Source organism: Odocoileus virginianus, chromosome 28 (assembly GCF_023699985.2).
Source record: "Odocoileus virginianus isolate 20LAN1187 ecotype Illinois chromosome 28, Ovbor_1.2, whole genome shotgun sequence".
In the NCBI taxonomy this organism is placed as follows: domain Eukaryota; kingdom Metazoa; phylum Chordata; class Mammalia; order Artiodactyla; family Cervidae; genus Odocoileus; species Odocoileus virginianus.
This window is the reverse complement of record NC_069701.1, coordinates 43,572,906-43,594,315: the sequence shown is the minus strand read 5'-3', so window position 1 is coordinate 43,594,315 and position 21,410 is coordinate 43,572,906. Positions and strand designations below refer to the sequence as shown.

General features: G+C 48.5%; 1 protein-coding gene across 13 annotated transcripts in view; it reads left to right on the top strand.

Moving 5' to 3' along the window:
* Window positions 1-21,410, top strand: part of LOC110130980 (uncharacterized) — a 151,354-nt gene that overhangs the window by 47,827 nt on the left and 82,117 nt on the right. For 7 of the 13 annotated variants that reach the window (XR_011484446.1, XR_011484447.1, XR_011484449.1 and 4 more), the window contains exons 6-7: window positions 18,600-18,738; window positions 19,584-19,642. The exons of 1 other annotated variant lie outside the window; for it this stretch is intronic. The gene's annotated coding sequence lies outside the window, so the exon portion shown is untranslated. Of the gene's footprint in view, window positions 1-7,658; window positions 7,811-12,585; window positions 12,706-18,599; window positions 18,739-19,583; window positions 19,643-21,410 lie in introns of those variants that run through there. 5 more of the 13 variants (XR_011484448.1, XM_070457891.1, XM_070457888.1 and 2 more) reach the window with 3 other exon arrangements.

Below are 21,410 nucleotides of genomic sequence, written 5' to 3'. Positions count from 1 at the left end.
AGTTCAGCTGCCAAGGAGGGAGATTCTCCTGGGTTGAAAGTGGCAGCAAATCCTCAGATGGCTCAGGCAGTATGAGGGGAGCCTCTTTCTCCATCAGGAAGTGTGGAACAGGATCTCTGGTCGTGAAGATTCAGACTTCACTGCCATGGAGAGGATGGAGTGTGCCCTGGGGGTCTGGACATGTCACTGCTCAGAGTCAGGGAGCTGGGACTGGCTGGAACCACCTGAGGTCTGAGGTCAGCATCTCAGATCTTGCACTGACAGCAAACAGGGACACAGCAGCTGGACTGGGAGCAACAAGATTTGCAGCAGGTGGACTGGGAGCAGCAGGGTCTGCAGCAGGTGGACTGGGAGCAACAAGGTTTGCAGCAGGTGGACTGGGAGCAGCAAACAGGGACACAGCAGCTGGACTGGGAGCAGCAGGGTCTGCAGCAGCTGGACTGGGAGCAGCCACAGGAGCCACACCCCCCCTTGCCATAGCTGGAGCAGGAGCAGGCTGGCACACAGCAGCAGACGGGCACACAGCAGCTGGAGCCGCAGCCCCCACAAGAGCCACAGCCCCCCTTAGGCCCCCCACACGAGCCACAGCCTCCCTTGGAGCCCCCACAGTAGCCACAGCCCCCCTTAGACCCCCCGCATGAGCCACAGCCTCCCTTGGAGCCCCCACAGTAGCCACAGCCCCCCTTGGAGCCCCCACAGGAGCCACAGCCCCCCTTAGACCCCCCACATGAGCCACAGCCCCCCTTGGAGCCCCCACAGGAGCCGCAGCCCCCCTTGGAGCCCCCACACAAGCCACAGCCCCCTTTGCCGCAGCCGGAGCAGGAGCAGGCTGGCACACAGCAGCAGACGGGCACACAGCAGCTGGAGCCGCAGCCTCCGGAACAGCCAGAGCAGCCCATGGTTCTGGTGGGTTGAGGGTGGAACAGGTCAGAGGAGCAGGTGGAGAGAGAGAAAGTGCTCAGTGTGGGGCCTCCTGGGCCAGGAGCCTCTATATACCTGCAGGGTCAGGTGTGACCTGGGCACATGGTCCCTTCCTGGTTCCTGTCTGGGCCGTGTTTGTTTTCTCCTTGCCACTGTGCTGTCACTGACTCAGGAGCACCCGTTTTCTTAGGTTTCTAAATTTGGTGTCTTCCCCCCTTTTGGCTCCTATAATTAGGGCCTGAGCTCTGTTTGCCAAATCCTCCCCTGACATCCCTAGGAACTGGTCACCTGCCCTTTTTGCCTATCACAAGTGACCGTCGATAGGAGGGCCCAGGTCTACACCCTGGCAGAGTCCCAGGGGCCTCCTTCTCTGTGTCTGCCTGCCCAGGAAGAGGCTCGTGGCTCCAAGTGAATGAACCCAGCTGACACTCACTGCCCCAAATGCAACTCCTCTCAGCTTTTTTAGGAGAATATTAACTTCCAATTCTTCTTCACACTAAATTTATTATTCACCATATAAAGATTAATTTTAATTTTTAATCAAGATAGTAGACATATAGTTTAAAATTTTCCATGAGGCTTTACCCCAGGAATTTTCCTCCAATTAAAATAGATAAATAAATTTAAAAAAATGTCTGACAGAGTAAGACATGCACATTACTAATGAAAGAATTATTATGTGCTTATAGCTAGTTTAAATTGAAATAAAACTAAGAATCATATTATCAATAAAAACTATGCTTTATTTTTAGACAATATCTAATACTAATCTCTCATACTATCATACCTAAAAAATAGATTTCCTTGATATTTGAAAATGAATCAGTGTAGTTAATCATATTAGAGCATGTCTGACTCTTTGGTGACCCCATGGACTGCAGCATGCCAAGCTTCCCTGTCCTTCAGAGAAGCAAAAACAAAGTTTTTCTGTAAGACTCAGAACAAGGTAAGAATGTTCACTATTACCCCTTCTACTCAAAGTTAACTTTGTCAAATTAAAAAAAATTGCAGGATTTTAATTGAACACAGTAATCAATTTTTGGAAAATTGACATCTTTTCAACATTGAATCATATGATCTGTGAACATGAGTAGCTTTCCATTTATTAAATCCACTTTAGTTTCTTTCAGTAATGCTTTATAATTTCACTTTGGAGAATTTGTACACCTTTCATATGATTTATATTTCTAGGTTTATGATTTTCAGTTCAGTTCACTCGCTCAGTCTTTTAGGGGATCAATTATAAATAATTTTTGTATTTTAATAAAAATAAGTATATATTTTAAAATTGAATTTAAATTTCTAATTGTTGTTGTTAGTATACTTGGAAAATTTAGTTTATATTTGTTGTTTCCCCACTGATCCTGCTAAATTTATTTATTGATTGTGACACTTTATTTGTAGATTATTTTGTATTTTCTTTTGTGTTTATTCATATCTCACCTTTCAGGCTTTCCTTGACAAATTTAGTCCACGCTTAGTACTTTTCACTCCTTCACAAGGAGACCGAGAGCATTACTAGGGGTCACCTCGCCTCCTGCTTACTTGAGGGCTGTTGCTGTACAGTTCACTTGTACACGCTTGTGAATCCCAGAAGCCATGTTTATTATTGTTGCCTTAAACACTTAGTGTATGACTCTGCTTGGCTGCCCTGGCAAAGGACCACATCCTGGGTGTCAGAGACAATAGGAACTTATTTTCTTACAATTCTGGAGCCTTGAAGTCCAAGATCAAAGTTGATTTTGGGTGAGACATCTCTTTCTGGCTCGTATCCTTACATGACCGTTGCTTTGTGTCAGGAGAGCAGGGGGAGACAGAGAGAAAGCTGATGTGTCTCCTCTTCTTATGAGGACAGTAGTCCTACTGGGTTAGAGTCTCATCCTTACTACTCCACTCAACCTTAATTCTGCCCTTACAAGGGCTTCCCTGAAGGCTTAGTTGGTGAAGAATCCACCTGCAATGCAGAAGACCCCGGTTCGGTTCCTGGATCGGGAAGATCCACTAGCGAAGAGATAGGATACCCACTCCAATATTCTTGGGCTTCCCTTGTGACGCAGCTGGTAAAAAGTCTGCTTGCAATGTGGGAGACCAGGGTTCGATCCCTGGGTTGGGAAGATCCCCTGGAGAAGGGAAAGGCTGCCCACTGCAGTATTCTGGCCTGGAGAATTCCACGCGCCGTGTAGTCCATGGGGTCACAAAGAGTCGGACAGGACTGAGCGACTTTCACTTTCATTCACTTTCGGCCCTCACAGGGCTTCCTCAGTGGCTCAGTGGTGACGAATCTGTCTGCAGTGCAGGAGACGCGGGAGATGTGGATTTGATCCCTGGGTGGGGAAGGTCCCCTGACGGAGGAAATGGCAACACACTCCAGTCTTCTTACTTGGGAACTCCCATGGACAGAGGAGCCTGGTGGGCTGCAGTCCATGGGATCACAGAGAGTCGGACACGACTGTAGTGACTGAGTGAGCGTTGCTCTTAACAGCCTTATCTCCAGATACCACACGAGGGCTTCAATCTAAGAGTTTTGGGGGGGGACACAATTCAGCCCATTGTGGTCATGACTCTTTTGTGTCTATCTATATATTTACACTTTCCAGTGCTGTTCACACCTTCCTGTAGATCTGTGTGTATTTTATGGGGCCAGTTTCCTTCAGCCTGAAGAACATCTTTCAGTATTTCTGGAAGTGTGAGTCTGCTTGTGAAGAATTTTCTTAGTTTTGTCTTTCTAAAATGTCTTTATTTAAACTTCACTTTTGCAAAACTTATTTTTTTTAAGTAGAATCTCCAATGTAGAATTGTTAATAAGTTTCTTCTTTCACTCCTTTATAGTGTCCCATTGTCCCCTGGCTTCCATGTTTTTTCTTGAAAAGTCAGTTCTAAATGTTACTCTTGCTTCTTTGGGAATTATGTGCCATATTGTTTGCTTTTAAGACCTTAATACATTTTTCTTTCAGAAGATGATCATTTTGTAGCTAGGGTTTTAAAAGTTTCTTCTTCTTGAGTTTTGCTGAACTTCTTGAATCTATGGGTTGATCTCTTTGGTTAAGTCTAAAATTTTCTCAACCTCTGTCTTTTGAAATGTTGCTTTTGCCCCATTTTCTATCTTATTTCCCTCTGATTTGCTAATTACACTTATTTTAGACTTGTTGGCTCATTCCCACATGTCTTTTACACTCATTTATTGTTTGCATTCTCATTTCTATCTGCTTCAGTTTGGATGTTTTTCCACGGACTTTTTTTTTTTAAATTGAATTCCCTAATTCTCCTTTTTGCTATGTCCAGTCATCTGTTAAAACCATCTGATAAATTCTGAACTTTATATATTGTACTCTTCAGTTTTAGAATGTCCATTTTATTATATTTTTATGGACACTCTTTTGGCAGAATTTTTCCATCTATCTTTATTTGAAGTCCATGCTAGTTAACAGTAAGATCGGAATCATTTTTGAGTCTGCTTTCATTATGTTTTTTCCTTTTGATTATTTGTCACATTTTCCTATTTTTTTTTTTTTTGCCATGCCATGCAGTTTTCAGGATCTTAGTTCTCTGACCAGGGTGAACCTGGGCCCTGGCAGTGAAGTGCCAAGTCCTAACCAGTGGACGGCCAGGACATTCCCTCCAATTTCTTTTTATGTCTGGTAATTTTTTTTTTTTAACTGTGTACTGGCTATTTTTTATGGAAGAACCATAGAAGTTTTACATGGTATAATCTTCCATCATGGGAGAGCCCTCGTTTTTGGGGAAAGGTTTCTGCTATTAGGAATCCTAGCCATCTAGTCCTTGTTACTTCCATATTTCCCCATTGTCTTTCAAATACACTTTGTGTGATTTACCTGGCTTTATTTTAAAGATTATTTATTTGCTTTCTGTTTGCGCTGTGTCCTGTTGCTGTGCGGGCTTGCTTAGCTGCGAGAGCAGGAGTCCCCTCTAGTTGTGGCGTGCAGACTTCTCAGCGGCATCTTCTCTCGTGGAGCACAGGTTCTGGGCACCTGGGCTCAGCAGTTACACCGCACGGGCTGAGTTGCTCCACGGCACGTGGAATCTTCCTGGACCAGGGGTCAAACCTGTGTCCCCTGCGTTGGCAAGCAGACTCTTATTCACTGGACCACCGGGAAGTCCCTAATTTGTTGTGGTTGCTGTTCAGTCACTAAGTCATGCCTGAGGCCCTGCGACCCCACGGACTGCAGCATGCCGGGCTTCCCTGTCCTCCGCTACCTCCCGGGGTTCGCTCAAGTTCCTGCCCATTGAGTTGGTGCTGTTGTCTCACCATCTCATCCTCTGCCAGCCTCGCCTCCTTTTGCCTTCAATCTTTCCCAGCATCAGGGTTTTCTTTTAGTTGTTGTGGTAGGAATTCTGGGAGGCTGCAACTTACCGCATTTTACATGGCAGTGGAAGTCCTCTTCTTTTTGTCTGCAGTATTCCCCAGTTTCACTCTGACACGATTTGTTTGTGTATATTCTTGTTCTTCCTCCTAGGTATCAAGTTTGTGCTTTTGATCCGAAGAATCTTCGTGTGTCATCTCTCTGAGTATTGTTCTCCTACCATTTCTTTTGATCTCTCCGTGTGGGGCACTTGGTAGAGCTGGGATGGAGCCTCTGATCTCTTTTCCACAGTTCTTGGCTTCTATCTCATGGCTGAACACTTTATGAGTCCTCCTACAGTCTGGGTGAATTTCTCAGTGCTGTCTTCCCTCCTTCTGACAACTGTGAGGGAGAATCTGTTCTCTGCTGTCTCCCAGGTCCTGGAGACGTGCAGCCATTCTTGGTGATCCCTGGACGCATCACCAGAGTCACGCTTCATCTTCTCACCATGTTCTCCCTGTGTGTGCGTCCGCCTATCCCTAAACTCCCCCTGTATATGAGGACACCTGTCAATCTGGGTTAGGAGCCCAGCCGGCTGCGTTATGACTCTGAGGAGCATGGCACCTCTGGCTGGACAGTGGGTGTCATTAATGTCCCACACAAAGTTCCACAATACCCTTATCTGCTGCTGCCTAATTTTTCTTCTCTAAACACCATGAGAAGGTAAATGCAGAGTGGCTGAGCCTGTTGCATCTGGAACCATGGCTACAAGAGAGTCAGGAGAGTGCTATCCAGCCTCTGTGAAGTGAGACAGGAGGGGCATGCAGAGGATGCTGGCCCCAACACAGCAAGTCTGCTGCTCCCCAAAGGGAAAGTCCCACCGCTGGACACTCATGTCCAGGATGCACACGCCACATCCTGACTCGGAGCCCAGGCCTCTCTGCCGTGCCCTGGAATGTCCCCTGGCCACAACATCAGTGGTGGAGCGTGGTCGTGGCTGGAGGCAGACAGGACACCTGGCAGTAAGTGGAGTCAGCACCTGGTCAGCTGGCATGCGCTGCCGGGCTCCTGGGCATCCACTTCCAGTGAACCCCCTTGTTTATAAGCATGTTGTATAGAGACTGCTATGAAGAGTTACACTGGGAATGAATTTGATTGGCAGTGACACAGATAATTTTATTGACAGGACATTTTATTGTATTTTAACAAACAAGTATAGAAACCTGCTGTAAGGAAGGCAGTCCTGCTGGACTGGGCTTCATTGGAGAAGGAAACTTGGATGTGATCAAACTGGCATCTTTTCTTATTGAGAAGCCAGGAGCTGGATGTTCTTGACCAGTCACTGGTAGACCCTTTACATGAGGGTCAGTGCCTGGTTGTGTCAGATGATGGCCCTTAGAAGAGTCAGAAGGACAGGTGGTGGCCACCTAGTTTTTAGAGGATTGCTAGCATACAACCTTCCTCTGCGTGATGACATCCTAGATGGGTGGGGACAGCGCCTTGGCTCCTCCTGTGAATGGTGCTTCCTCTGCTGGAGTCAGGAAATGCAGGGAAGAGGTACAGAGCAAGGGGTGTCCAGGAGAATGACCAGCCAGGGAGCCTCACAGATGCTGCAGTTGGAAGAGGTTAGCTGAATGCTGGGCTGACCATTACATCAGATCTTGCACTGGCAGCATATGGGTGCACAGCAGCTGGACTGGGAGCAGCAGGGTCTGCAGCAGCTGGACTGGGAGCAGCAGGGTCCACAGCAGGTGGACTGGGAGCAGCAGGGTCTGCAGCAGCTGGACTGGGAGCAGCAGGGTCTGCAGCAGCTGGACTGGGAGCAGCCACAGGAGCCACACCCCCCTTTGCCACAGCTGGAGCAGGAGCAGGCTGGCACACAGCAGCAGACGGGCACACAGCAGCTGGAGCCACAGCCCCCACACGAGCCACAGCCCCCCTTGGAGCCCCCACACGAGCCGCAGCCTCCCTTGGAGCCCCCACACGAGCCACAGCCCCCCTTGGAGCATCCGCACGAGCCACAGCCCCCCTTGGAGCATCCGCACGAGCCACAGCCCCCCTTGGAGCCCCCACACGAGCCGCAGCCCCCCTTGGAGACCCCACATGAGCCGCAGCCCCCTGTGCCGCAGCCGGAGCAGGAGCAGGCTGGCACACAGCAGCAGACGGGCACACAGCAGCTGGAGCCGCAGCCTCCGGAACAGCCAGAGCAGCCCATGGTTCTGGTGGGTTGAGGGTGGAGCAGGTCAGAGGAGCAGGTGGAGAGAGAGAAGGTGCTCAGTGTGGGGCCTCCTGGGCCAGGAGCCTTTATATACCTGCCGGGGTGTGTATCAGACTGTTGATCACTTCCTCTTGTCTGTTTTTCCAGGGTCATGTTTCTGTTTGTGTCTCCTCTTCCGTGACTTCCTGTTCCTGGGTCACTAACAACTCTCTCCAGTTTCTAAAGTTTGTCTCTTCCTCGTTCATCCGGGTTTCAGCCTGTCCTTCCTCAGGGTCCCCGGGAGCTGGTCACCTGCCTCTGGTTGGACTGTGTGTGACCTGCGAGGACGGCATTGGGTCCAGTCTCCTTCATCTCCGTTGGGAGTTTGCAGGTGTGATTAAGCTCAGCATCTTGAGATGAGAGACTGTCCCCCTGGGCTGGTGATGGGTTAAGTGACCACAGAGAGGCAGGGGCGGAGCTGAGCACGCAGCGGGGGCGAGGGTGTGAAGGGGCACCCGAGGGGCCTGCAGGGGCTGCTCTGTGCATGCAGGTGAGGTGGCCACAGGCCAGGGCAGGCTGGCCGCCCCCAGCAGGTGGCGGCGCTGAGAGACGGGCTCTCCTCGCAGACTTGCAGAGGGACCACGGCCTTGCTGACAGTTTGACTTACGTGGGACTTACGGACCAGGGCTCGAACCCGGGTCCCCTGCACTGGCGGACAGGTTCTTATCCGCTGAGCCGCCAGGGAAGTCGTGGAGCCAATGTTACTGGCCCTAGCCCTGTAGCAGAACACACAGTTGAGTTCTTGAATCATTTTCAGCTTTTAGTTTTATTGTCAGCAGATCGTGTGTACAGGGGTGACTTGAGGTGCTTCTAAGGGTATTTTTAGCCAGAACAGGGCCTCTGGGTCTCTGTCTAAGACTCTTAAGTGTTCTTTCAAGAAACCTGGGTATCTGTTTGGTTATCTAGATATCTAGAGCTCTAACAGAGAAAATAAAATGTGTAACTGGGAAAGGGATACCTCAAAATGGAGTGCTGATAGCTTCTTATTAGGAATATTTAAGAAGTTGGGGCTACGTAGTGTTAATGTCTTGCGTGTTTGTCGTGGAGTTGGGGAGACACCCCTGGCTTCGGGCGACGCGGCCGCGGGCCCCAGGCGCGCTTTCTTGGGTCGTCACCAGGGGGCGCCGAGGGGCCCGCTGCTTTCTTTGCTGGAGCGGAACTCGTTTGACTCCAATTTGGCCTCGTTTTGAGACCTGTTTGCGTTGTCTGGCTTTGGAGGCCCAACCCAGAGAGGGTATGCGTATATTAGAGTTAACCTGGTAAAGAAAAGAAACGACACCAAATCACAGATTTAAAGAGATGACAGGTACCACACATAGCACGGAACGTGAGCGAATAGGGGGTTTCCCCAGCGGCTCAGCTGTGAAGAGTCCGAAGCAGCGCAGGAAACACGCGAGGCGCGGTCCGATCCCCGGCTCGGGAAGATCCCCTGGAGGAGGAAGTGGTGACCCGCTCCAGCATTCCTGCTGGGACAGTCTCATGGACAGAGGAGCCTAGGTTCACATGACGGAGCACAAACAGGGAAGATAATCTTATTTTGTTGAATGAATTGCCCCAACCCCCCTCTTCTCTACCCCAGGGCACTTTCCCCCACTATGGTTTTCCTTTTTTTTGGCCGCATATCCTTCACCACTTATTCATATGACAAGAATTTCAGAGTTTTACTTTCTAAAGTGACTACAAAACTTCTTCAGTTTTTCCTTTATCATGGCAGCTTGAGATTATTATTATTTTTTTTTTTTAGTTCTTGATTTTGAAAATTTGTTTTAGCCTCACGATACTGTCATGTAAGTATTTAAGTTTGCTTTCAAATCTGGGAAAATATTAATCAAATGTCTTTACATGTGTGCTGTGAAACTTCAGGGGATCAGCATTTTGTGTGATGTTTAATCTTACTGTTGCTCAGCTGCTAGGTCGTGTCCAGCTCTTTTCGACCCTGTGAGCTGCAGCACGCCAGGCTCCCCGTCCTCCACCATCTCCCGGAGCTGACTCAAACTCCTGTCCATTGAATCGGTGACACCATCCAACCATCCCATCCTCTGTCGTCCCCTTCTCCTCCTGCCTTCAATCTTTCCCAGCATCAGGATCTTTTCCAATGAGTTGGCTCTTCCCATCAGGTGGCCAAAGTATTGGAGCTTCAGCTTCAGCACGAGTCCCTCCAGTGAATATTCAGGACTAATTTCCTTTAGGAGTGACTGGTTTGGCCTCCTTGTTTACCTTATATTTCTTTTCAGTTAATTACATTTGTCAGCCTGTTTGTGATAACATCCTTGGTGGAGTTGGTCCATTATGTGTTTTATACCATCTTTACTGTGTCAATATTTTCATGTCAAATCAGCAGGAAACTTAAAGCTTTGCCAAAATATTCATGTGATTTGCTATTACACATTAATTGGATTATCAAATAATTCATGAGCTTTCCTTACTTTTGTTTGAAATGTATCACCTCTTGTTAATGAATTCTGCTATTGACGTGATACAAAAATTTTGCTGCAATTTGGGCCTTTCATCAGCATGACTTCCGTGGTGGTTCAGACAGTAAAGAATCTGCCTGCAATGTAGGAGACCTGGGTTCAGTCTCTGGGTCGGAAAGATCCCCTGGAGAAGGGAATGGTGATCCACTGCTCTATTCTTGCCTGGAGAATTCTGTGGACAGAGGAGCCTGGCAGGCTATGGTGCATAGGGTCACAAAAAGTTGTACATGATTGAGTGAATAACATTTTCACTTTTAGGAATGAGTTATAGGTTATTTTATCATGTGTATTTCACAGTTTATTACTTGTTTTTCTTTTGAGCTTTTTACTTCACATTGGAGTATAGCTGATTAACCATGTTGTGATAGTTTCAGGTGAACCGCCAAGTGACTCAGTCAGACATAGATATAAATCCATTCACCCCCAAACCCGGCTCCCATCCAGGCTGCCACATTACGTTGAACTGAGTTCCATGTGGTATACAGTAGGTCCTTGTTGGTTATCCACCTTAAATATAGCAGTGTGTACACGGCCTTCCCAGACTCCCTAATGATCTGCTCCCCCATCCTTATCCCCCACCACTCATTCTCTGAGTCTCTTTCTGTTTCATAGGTACGTTCACTTGTGTCATTTCTTTTTGATCCCACATATAAGGGGTGTCATTCACTCCTTCTCCTTCTCTGTCTGACTCACTTCGCTCAGTGTGACGCTCTCCAGGTCCGTCTCTGTTGCTGCAAACGGCATTTCATTCTTTTCAGCGACTCAGTAGTATTCCACTGTGTGTATGGACCACAGCCTCTTTCTCCACTGCTCTGTCAATGGACGTTGAGGGCTCCCACGTCCCGGCTGTTGTGAACAGTGCTGCAGTGAGCACTGGGGTGCGTGTGTCCTTGTAGATCATGGTTTTCTCCAGATATGTGCCCAAGAGTGGGACTGCAGGGTCACATGGTAGCTGTGTTTTTATTTTTTACGGAGCTTCCATACTGTTCTCCACAGTGGCTGCACCAATTTACATTCCCACCAACAGTGTAGGAGGGCACATTTTATTCCTTTGGGTGAGAAATCTTTCTTAGTTCTTTGATAAATAAGTAAGTGTGAAAACGACAAAAGGAACTTTGCTCTTCTCCGCCAGCTCAGGGTCCGGTGCTTTCTCAGTTTTTCTGGCTGCACGAGGCCCCTGCTGCTGCGGGGGCTTTTCCCCAGCTGCAGTGCGCCGGGGTCCCCTCCAGCTGTGGCGCGTGGCCTCCCGCTGCAGTCCTCGGCTCTAGGGCGCGGCTGCGGTGGTTGTGCCACACACAGTTAGTTGCGGAATCTTCTCAGACCAGAGGTCGGATCCATGTCCCCTGTGCTGGCGGGCGAATTCTGAACTACTGGACGACCACGGAAGCCCCTGTCTTGGTTTTTTACCTGGAATGTTTAAAACCATATTTCCAAACATTTCTGGGCTTCCCTGGTGGCTCAGAAGGTAAAGAATCCACCTGTAATGCACAAGACCCGGGTTCGATCCCTGGGTCAGGAAGGTCCCCTGGACGAGGACATGGCGACCCCCTCCAGTATTCTTGCCTGGAGAATCCCATGGATGGAGGATCCTGGCGGGCTACAGTCCATGGGGGTTGCAAAGAGTTGGACAAGACTGAGTGAGCAGGCAAACTGTAGTTCAGGAAGCAAACCTGTCCTTTAACAACAAGTTTGTCCTTTTGAGTGCACTTGTGGTACATCGTGTGTGTTCAGATTTCTCTCCTGAATTTTTAAAAATCTATTCAAGAGTACTTAAAACATCAAATCCACGTTGCGAGGCTTCCACAGCCTTCTACTGGTTAACCATAGCAAACCATCGTTACCTTTAGAGTCTTTGGAGAAAAACGTGAGCTATTGTGGAAGACTCCGCAGCAAGTTAAGAGGGAACTGCCTGCAGGGATTAGGGGAGCCGCACACGGCCTGGTGTTCTGCATGGGCACCTGTGGTGCTGAGGAGTGGGCGCACACTGTTCCTCTTAACTGTGCGATGCTGCGACCGCGGATGCTGCTCACGGGCTGGTTACGGCGTCCATGAGTTTTCCCCTTTGCTGAATACCGGCCCAGGTGGGTTGTTTTCTGTTGGTGGAAATGTTGCACACTGCTTGTAAGATTTCTGTGGCAGCAGCAACATACAACTCTTGCAGCCAGTCAAGGCTCTCCATTCTAAACAGTGTGTACAACCCTGGAGACATGTTTGTATATGGTTTATTTCACTATCAGTTTATTTTGCACACATTCTTACTTATTGTGGTCGAATTTTCATGAATATTTCAAATATCTCAAAATATTGGATAAATGAGCCACATGTGCTTTTACATTTTGACATATTTTTGAGGGCTCATGCAAAAATGAATACAGTTCAGAATTTGGTTCTGAAGTGTCCTTAAGAAAAAAGCTTATATATATATATATACACACACCCCACCTCTTCTTTCTTCATCTATTGATGGATACTTAGGTTTCATGTTTTATCTGTTGTAAATAATACTGCAGTGAATATTGGTGTCGTATGTGTTTTCGAGTTGTCTTTGTTTTCTTTGGGTAGCTGCCCGGAAGTGACGCTGCTGGGTCACGTGACAGGCCGAGTTTCACTTCCTGGAGGGGCTTCCCGCTCTCCTCCGCAGGGGCGGCTCCAGCTGACCTTCGCGCCGGCAGGGCCCAGGCTTCCCTGCTCTCCCCGTCCTCGCCAGCACCGGCTCTCTGTTGTCTTTGTCACAGTGGTCCTCCGGACAGGGGTGAGGTGGTATCTCTCAGACCTTTTCTGGGGAGGGGTCTTCTCTGGGTTCGTGTGTGAGCTTTGCATCGCCTTGGCTTTCCCGGGCGTTTGTCCCGGCCCCTTCTTAGCAGCTTGTCATCTCAGCCCCTGGCGCCTGCCCTGGGACGGCAGCTCAGATGCACCGTGTGTTCTGTCTGTTTTCTGCGGCTTCCGATCCAGAGTATCAGTCGAGTCAGTGCCCGCCCCCGCGGCAGGCCAGACAGACGGCCGTCCTTCCAGCTGAAGTCCGTCCTTTGTTAGTTATCAGTCGACACTTGTTATTATTATTATTTTTTGCCATACAGATTTTTCTTTTTATATGTTTATTTTTCTTTAATGCCAAATTTATCTTTTTTTCTTTTTTTTTCCATTTGTTTTTATTAGTTGGAGGCTAGTTACTTTACAATATTGTAGTGGTTTTTGCCATACATTGACATGAATCAGCCATGGATTTACATGTATTCCCCTATCTATCTTTTCTTTTCGTGAGCTGCTGAATTTTGTGTCATGGTTAGAAACAACTATCGTATCTCAATATTATTTTAAAAGTTCCTCTTTTGTTTTAGTCATTTTGTGTTTTTATCTTTTATTTGAGTCTTTATTCTGTATGGGATTTATTTTTAGAGTAAGAGATGAAGTGGGGTTTCCCTGGTGGCTCAGTGGTGAAGTCTGCCTGCGATGCAGAAGACACAGGAGACCCAGGTTCGATCCCTGGGTAGGGAAGATGCCCTGGAGAAGGGCATGGCAACCCACTCCAGTATTCTTGCCCGGAGACTCCCATGGACGGAGGAGCTTGGTGGGCTACAGTCTACAGGGTCGCAAAGACTCAGACATGACTGAAGTGGCTGAGCACAAGAGATGAAGTAGGGGAAGAAGTTTGATTTTTTAGCATCCTCCATGGTTGTTTTAGTTATTTGGCCATGCTGGGTCTTTCTTGCTGCACATGGGCTCTGCTCTAGCTGCAGTTCATGAGCTCCTTACGGTGGAGCCAGGGCTTTAGGCACTTGGGCCTCAGTACTTGTGGCTCGTGGGCCTCAGTACTTGAGGCTCCCGGGCTCGAGAGCACAGGCTCAGTAGCTGTGACCCATGGGCTTCGTTGCCCCGCTGCATGCATGATTTTCCCGGACCAGGGATGGAACCAGCATCTCCTGCGTTGGCAGCTGGATTCTTTACCACTGAGCCACCCGGGAAGTCCCTGCATAGTTGTTTTAACATCCATTTGTGGAATACTCTACTTTTAAGCAAATTTAATATGGTATCTTTTATATGTAGAAAATTCTCACACATATTTGCTGGTTCTGTTCTTTTACCTTTATTTGTTGGATTTTTACATTTGTTTCGAGTTGTTTGAATGCTCATAACTTTTTAGTAGGTTTGCTATCTGGTTCCATTTCTTTTTAGGCAATGGATTCTTTCTAAAACTACTTCTTTTCTCTATTTTTGGCTCCGCTGGGGTTTTGTAGCTGCACATGGGCTTTCCCTGGTTGGTGCTGGGGCCGCTCAGTGCACGGGCTTCTCTCACTGCTGAGCGTGGGCTCCAGGCACTCAGGCTCCAGTAGCTGCCAGGTTCAGGCTTAGCTGCCCCGCGGCGTGTGGGGTCTTCCCAGACCAGGGGTGGAACCTGTGTCCCCTGCTTTCTCAACCACCGGACCACCAGGCAGTCCTGGACTCCTTTCTTTTCAATATTTTCCTAGCTATTTTTATGTATATCTTTTTTTTCCCTGTGTAAATGTTCCAGTCAGCATAGCTCCTTAAAATATCTTTTTGGTATATTTACTCAGATCCAACATATAGATTAATTTAGAAAGAATGACTTGCTTAAAATATTAACACTTCCTGCTCCCTGCAGCAAGGCGTGAGAGCGTGACTGGGGACTGCGGCAGCCGGAGTCACGGCAGGACAGCCGTTTAGAAAGTTTCCTCCCCTCTTTGACCGAGTGTTAGGTGAAAGAAGGACAACTGAAACTGCAACCGAAGGGGCATGAGGCTTCCAGAAAAGTCACAAGGAAAAACATTGCAGGCAATGGTAGTAGCTGTTGGATGGGGCTCTAATGGAAAGAGTGGAGAGATTCAACCAGTTAAGGGGCAAGTTGGAAATACAGTTCTCCTCCCAGGAGATGCGAGTTCATTCTGTGTGTCGGGACAATCCCCTGGAGGAGGGCATGGCAACCCACTCCAGTATTCTTGCCTGGAGAATCCCATGCACAGAGAAGCCTAGTGGGCTACAGTCTATAGAGTTTTGAAGAGTCGGACACGACTGAAGTGACTGAGCACAAGAGATGAAGTAAAGATACAATTTACTTAGCACATAGCACACGGAGTAGTTATAGACAACAAGGGTCACTTCTTGTTTAGAGACTGTGGCATTCTTGGTAAGTATGTTGACTGAAATAAGTCACTATTGAAATGGCATCACATGAAGCTGCCCATTCCACTGAAGTTTTGAAGTCTTCATCATGTAAATAATTTCCATGTTTCTCTTTTATAATAAATTAACAATATCCAAACTAATGATATCCACTGTCTCTAAAATTTAGTTTCACTGTACTGGTATAAACATTTTGAAATAACAATATATAAATGAAAAAAACCTTCCCATTAAAAAAAGAATTATCTATTCTTTTACTCATGACTTCTTTTATGTCTCTCAGTATATTACAACTTTCTTCACATAGATTTTTAAAGACTTTCATTGAAGTATAAGTTCATGGAGAAGAATGTCACCATGTTTCCTGTGAAGGTATTTTACCTTGATGCTCATAACCTGCAAGGCAAGTGTTCCAAAGATGGGCCACTAAGTATCATTTAGGCTTAGAGGCAACATGCCTTTAGTAATGAACTTGTAAGAGTGCAAAGGCTCTTCCCTGTTCCAGCCTGCAGTGCACACCAGCCGCGTGAAACACATGAGGACCCATCTTTGACAGATTTTCACCAGCTGAGCACACATGTACCCAGCACGCCCAGACCTAGAAAGAGAGAGCATCCCCAGATGCCAGGAGCACTCTTCCGTCCTCTTTCCAACCACTTGCCGCCCAAGGAGCCCCGTCCCCGTCCTGGGTGGTGTAGCCTAGGCTGTTCTGTGTGTGTGTGTATGAGCTTCATGTGGAGATGGTCAGAGTGTGCACCTTCCTGTTGATTTCTGTTACTCAGCATCTTGTTTGTGAGGTTCCCACTGCTGCCTGGTGGTTTCTTTTCTATTAATGGACATCTGGACAATTTCCATTTTTTACTGTTAGAAGTAGTGCTTTTTCATGCAGATTTTAGAAATGGTTTTCATAGAGTTCACGTTTAAGGAGTGGAGGAAGTCCTTTCTTTCATTATATTTGTTTGTTTTGTGTGCGTAGAAAGGCCATCGGTCTCACAGTTTATGTCCCCGGTCTTCTACTTAAGTTCACTTACATTTTGTAGTACTTTTTCACCGCCTCCCCCCCAGGTATACAATGGAAACATCTGTAGATAATGATAATTTTGCTTTCTTTTTTGCAACTGCTGTATTTTCTGTTTCATTCTTATAATAATTGTGTTTAAAAATGCCATCAAAGCAAGGAAAATAATGCCAGCAACAGTGAAATTATAGTAAATATTGCCAAAAATACCTTCAGAAAAAGACATTGCACCTGTTTTTTACTCCCATCAACAATGCGCAGTTGTTTTTTGAATTCTTCATTAGAGTGTCCATTAAAGAATTATCTTGGGGACTTTCCTGGTGCTCCAATGGCTAGTACCCTGTGCTCCCAATGCAGAGGGGCCTGGGTTCGATCCCTGGTTGGGTAACTAGACCCAATGTGCTGAAATTGAGTTCATGTGCTCAAACTAAAAGATCCCACTGCCGTGACTAAGACCCAGTGGAGCCAAAGAAATTTAAAAGAACATTAAAAAAATAAAGAAGTATCATGGAGACAGAATCCTTGAGAGGGGAATGTGTTTATTTAGAGCCATCACCAGGTCCAGACTGGACTGTGGCTAGTGACGGAGGCACAGGTGAATCCTGCTGAAGGGTGGCGCTGGGCCAGCCGATGCAGGGCTGAAAGGAGTGGGGGGCACCTCCTGGGTCTGTGGTCTGCACGTTGGCCTTGTGGGATGGGCCAGGTCGGCCAAGTCCGAAGCACGAGGGGCAATGGGCTCCGGGAATCAGGGGCCTGTGGGGACTGCAGACATTGCGGAGACTGGGAAGGAAATGACTTCCTCGAGGCAGAGGAGGGAGGATCCAGAATGGACAGAAGGCACGCAGAGGTCCGACTTCTCCTGGATCTGGGAGGCAATCTGCTGGGACTGGAGAGTTGGGGTCCCCATTGTAGAAAAGATGGATTCAAAACCGCCACTTGCTAATCTGGGATGGGGCACCAGTCACTTCCTAGATTCCTGGGTTTCTGGAAGCCACTTGAGGTCCCTGGACACAGCTTCAGATCTTGCACTGGCAGCACACGGGGGCACAGCAGCTGGACTGGGAGCAGCTGGGTCTGCAGCAGCTGGACTGGGAGCAGCTGGGTCTGCAGCAGCTGGACTGGGAGCAGCAAACAGGGATGCAGCAGCTGGACTGGGAGCAGCTGGGTCTGCAGCAGCTGGACTGGGAGCAGCTGGGTCTGCAGCAGCTGGACTGGGAGCAGCAAACAGGGATGCAGCAGCTGGACTGGGAGCAGCTGGGTCTGCAGCAGCTGGACTGGGAGCAGCTGGGTCTGCAGCAGCTGGACTGGGAGCAGCAGGGTCTGCAGCAGCTGGACTGAGAGCAACAGGGCTTGCAGCAGCTGGACTGGGAGCAGCCACACGAGCCACAACCCCCTTTGCCACAGCTGGAGCAGGAGCAGGCTGGCACACAGCAGCAGACGGGCACACAGCAGCTGGAGCCGCAGCCTCCCTTAGACCCCCCACAGGAGCCACAGCCCCCACTCGAGCCACAGCCCCCCTTGGAGCATCCGCACGAGCCACAGCCCCCCTTGGAGCCCCCACATGAGCCACAGCCCCCCTTGGAGCCCCGACACGAGCCACAACCCCCCTTAGACCCCCCACAGGAGCCGCAGCCCCCCTTGGAGCCCCCACATGAGCCGCAGCCCCCCTTGGAGCCCCCGCACGAGCCGCAGCCCCCTGTGCCACAGCCGGAGCAGGAGCAGGCTGGCACACAGCAGCAGACGGGCACACAGCAGCTGGAGCCGCAGCCTCCGGAACAGCCAGAGCAGCCCATGGTTCTGGTGGGTTGAGGGTGGAGCAGGTCAGAGGAGCAGGTGGAGAGAGAAGGTGCTCAGTGTGGGGCCTGCTGGGCCAGGAGCCTCTATATACCTGCCGGGGCAGGTGTGACCTGGGCACGTGCTCACTTCCTGGTTCCCGTCTGAGCTGTTTCTTGTTTGTGGGCCTGGAACCCATGGGCTTCTGTTGACTTTTCCCAGCAGACACCCTCCTCGGTTTCTAAGTCTGGATTTTTCCCCATCTTGTTTGTTTCCTGTAAAAAGGAACAGTTCCAGCTTGTGCTGTTTCCAGTTTTCTGTTCACTACATATAACTGGGGGTCCTGGGATCTTTCCCAACATCTGTTTTCTGTACTGAAAATCTCCCCATTATTCATCTTCAATATTTTATTTTTAAAAACTTGAGGTTCGTAGTGGAAACAAAAGCAAAAGTAAGCAAACGGGACTGTATCAAACTAAGAAGCTTCTGCACAGCCAAGGAAACCAAACCATCAACAAAGTTAAAAGGCCACCTGCCGAGTGGGAGAAAATATTTGTAACTCATCTGATTAGTCCTATTTGATAAAGGGTTAATATTCAAAGTGTACAAAGAACTCATGTCACTCAATAGTGGGGAAAAAAAAAAACACAAAAAACAGGCAAACGACTTGCTTAAAAAACGGGCAAAGTATCTGAATGGACTTTTTTTCCCCCAAGGAAGACATACAGATGACCAACAGACACATGAAAAGATGTTCAGCATCACTAGCCATCAGAGAAATGCAAATCAAAACCAGAACGAGATATCCTCTCACACCTGCAAACAGCTATTATCAGAGAGACAACAAATAGCAAGGTGAGGATGTGGAGAAAAGGGAACCCTCATGCACTGTCATGGGGCTGTAAACTGGTGCACCCACTGTGGAAAACAGTATGGAGTTTCCTCAAAAAATTAAAAATAGAGCTAGCATATGATGCAGCAATTCTACTTCTGGATATTTATCTTAGAGAAATGAAAACATTAACTTGAAATGACATCTGGACCCCTATGTTTGCTGCAGCATTATTTACATTAGTCAAGGTATGGAAGCAACCTAAATGTCCACTAAGGGTGAATGGATAAAGAAGATGTGGTGTATCATGGGATATTATTCAGCTATAAAAAGAAGGAAAGGTGTCCTGCCCTTTGGGACAATATGGATAGACCTAGAGGATATTGTGGGGGCTTACCCAGTGGCTCAGCGGCTAAGAATCTGCCTGAAGTGCAGGAGATGCAGGAGACGCAGGTTTGATCCCTGGTCGGGAAGATCCCATGGAGAAGGAAATGGCAGTCCACTCCAGTGTTCTCGCCTGGAGGATCCCGTGGCCCGAGGAGACTGGCGGGCTACAGTCCATGGGGTCACAGAAAGTCGGACACTGGGGCAAGTGAACACTCAGAGGATATTCAGCTAAGTGGAATAAGTCAGACGGAGAAAGACAGATCCTGCGTGAGCTCACTGATAATGTGGGATGTAAAACTCCCCCAAACCTAGCAGGTTCATAGATAGAGAGGTTGGAGTTGCCCGAGGCAGGGGGTGAAGGGTGGGCAAGGTGGGTGAAGGGGTCAAAAGGTAGAAATGCCAGTTAGAAGGTAAATAGGTCCTGGGGACCTAACGTACAGCATGGAGACAATAGTTAACGATACTGTATTCTATGTTTCAGAGTTGCCGAAAGAGGAGATCCTAAAGATCTGGTCACAAGAAGAAAATTGTAATTAGAAGGTGAGCCTGCTGCTAGATGCACTGTGATCATTTCACAATATATATATATATCGAATCATAGAGTTGTATCCCCAAAACTGAGATAGCATTATACTCAAATGGAGAAGGAAATGGCAACCCACTCCAGTATTCTTGCCTGGAGAATCCCATGGACAGAGGAACCTGGCGGGCTACAGTCCATGGGGTCGCAAGAGTCGGACACGACTGAAGAGTCGGACATGACTGAGTGACTAAAGAGAGAGAGATACTTAAATTATCTCTCAAGAGAAAAATGAGGTCTTAGTTAAACAAAATGGGAGAAGTAGAGAAGCAGGCAAGTTGCCCACAATTCCACTCTCTAGAGCGTCGAGTGTGTGTGTGTCTGTGTGTGTGCGCGCGTGCCTGCGTGCTGGGTCTTCCTTGCTGCACGTGGGCTTTCTCTAGTTGTGGTGAGCGCGGGCTCCTCACTGTGGTGGCCCCTCCTGCTGTGGAGCGGGCTCTAGAATCACAGGCTCAGTAGTGTGGTGCTCGGGTTAATCGCCCTGTGGCGGCACGTGGCATCTTCCTGGGCCGGGGATCAAACCCATGTCCCCTGTACTGGCAGGCGGCTTCCTAACCACTGGACCACCAGGGAAGTCCTAGAGTGTTCATATCTTGGTTGATCCCATGTAATTTAAAAACAAACAAACAAACAGGCATCCCTCATGCTCTCTTTATTCTCCGAGGTTATCCATGCATTTCAGTTCTCAGAAGAGACTTTCTTTACGGGTCAAACAAGAGGAACCTCAGCCGTTCTCCTGGTGGGCGTGCTGCCCCTTTCCAGACCTGGGTCTACCCTTGAGTCCCCGGGCACCTTGTGCGCCGTGAATCTGGCTGGTGGCTCCTCCCTCTCCCTTTGACCCGCTCTTGCAGACTTCTCCCAGCTCCTCTTCCGAGCCTCCTGACTGCCGCATGCTCACACCAGAGAGACTTCAGGGTGACCAGATTCTCCCTTCCCTACATGGCTTGCAGTGGATTTCCTGGGACCGCTAGTGGAGGAGGAAGCCTCGTGGCCTGGTCGGTGCCAGGCTCAGCATCCTGAGTGGACGTTTGCTGCTCACAGCCTGGGGGATAGGCTGGCCCCGCAGGTGGTGGGGAGCAGCCAGTCGTGAGCAGAGCCTGCAGGGTCTGACTAAGCTGCTGTTTGTAGGAAAGAAGAGGTGGATTTATGATTCGGGAGCAGTGGTCGGCAGATTGTCTGGGTGGTCAGAGTTTGGAAAGGCATGGCTGGAAGCCTGGTGGCAGCTTACGTCCAAAACCCAACTGCAGAAACCCAGAAGGGGGCACCTGCCTTAACAGAGGCAAAGAGAGAAAATACCTGGGTTGTCTGAGTTCACCCAGGGCCTAAATGATGCAGCGTATGATGCTGCTGGCCACACGTGCTGGTCTTGTCTGGTCTCCCCAGGACAGTCAGAAAGGAAAGAGGAACTAAAGAGCCTCTTGATGAGGGTAAAGGAAGAGAGGGACAAAGCTGGCTTAGAATTCAACATTAAAAAGACCAAGATCGTGGCATTCAGTCCCATCACTTCATGGCCAATAGGATGGGAGAAAGTGGACAGATTTTATTTGGGGGGCTCCAAAATCACTGCCAATGGTGACTGCAGCCATAAGATTAAAAGACCTCTGCTCCTTGTAAGGAAAGCTATGACAAACCTAGACAGCATATTCAAAAGCAGAGACATCACTTTGCCGACAAAGGTCCGTCTAGTCAAAGCTATGGTTTTCCAGCGGGCATGCATGGATGTGAGAG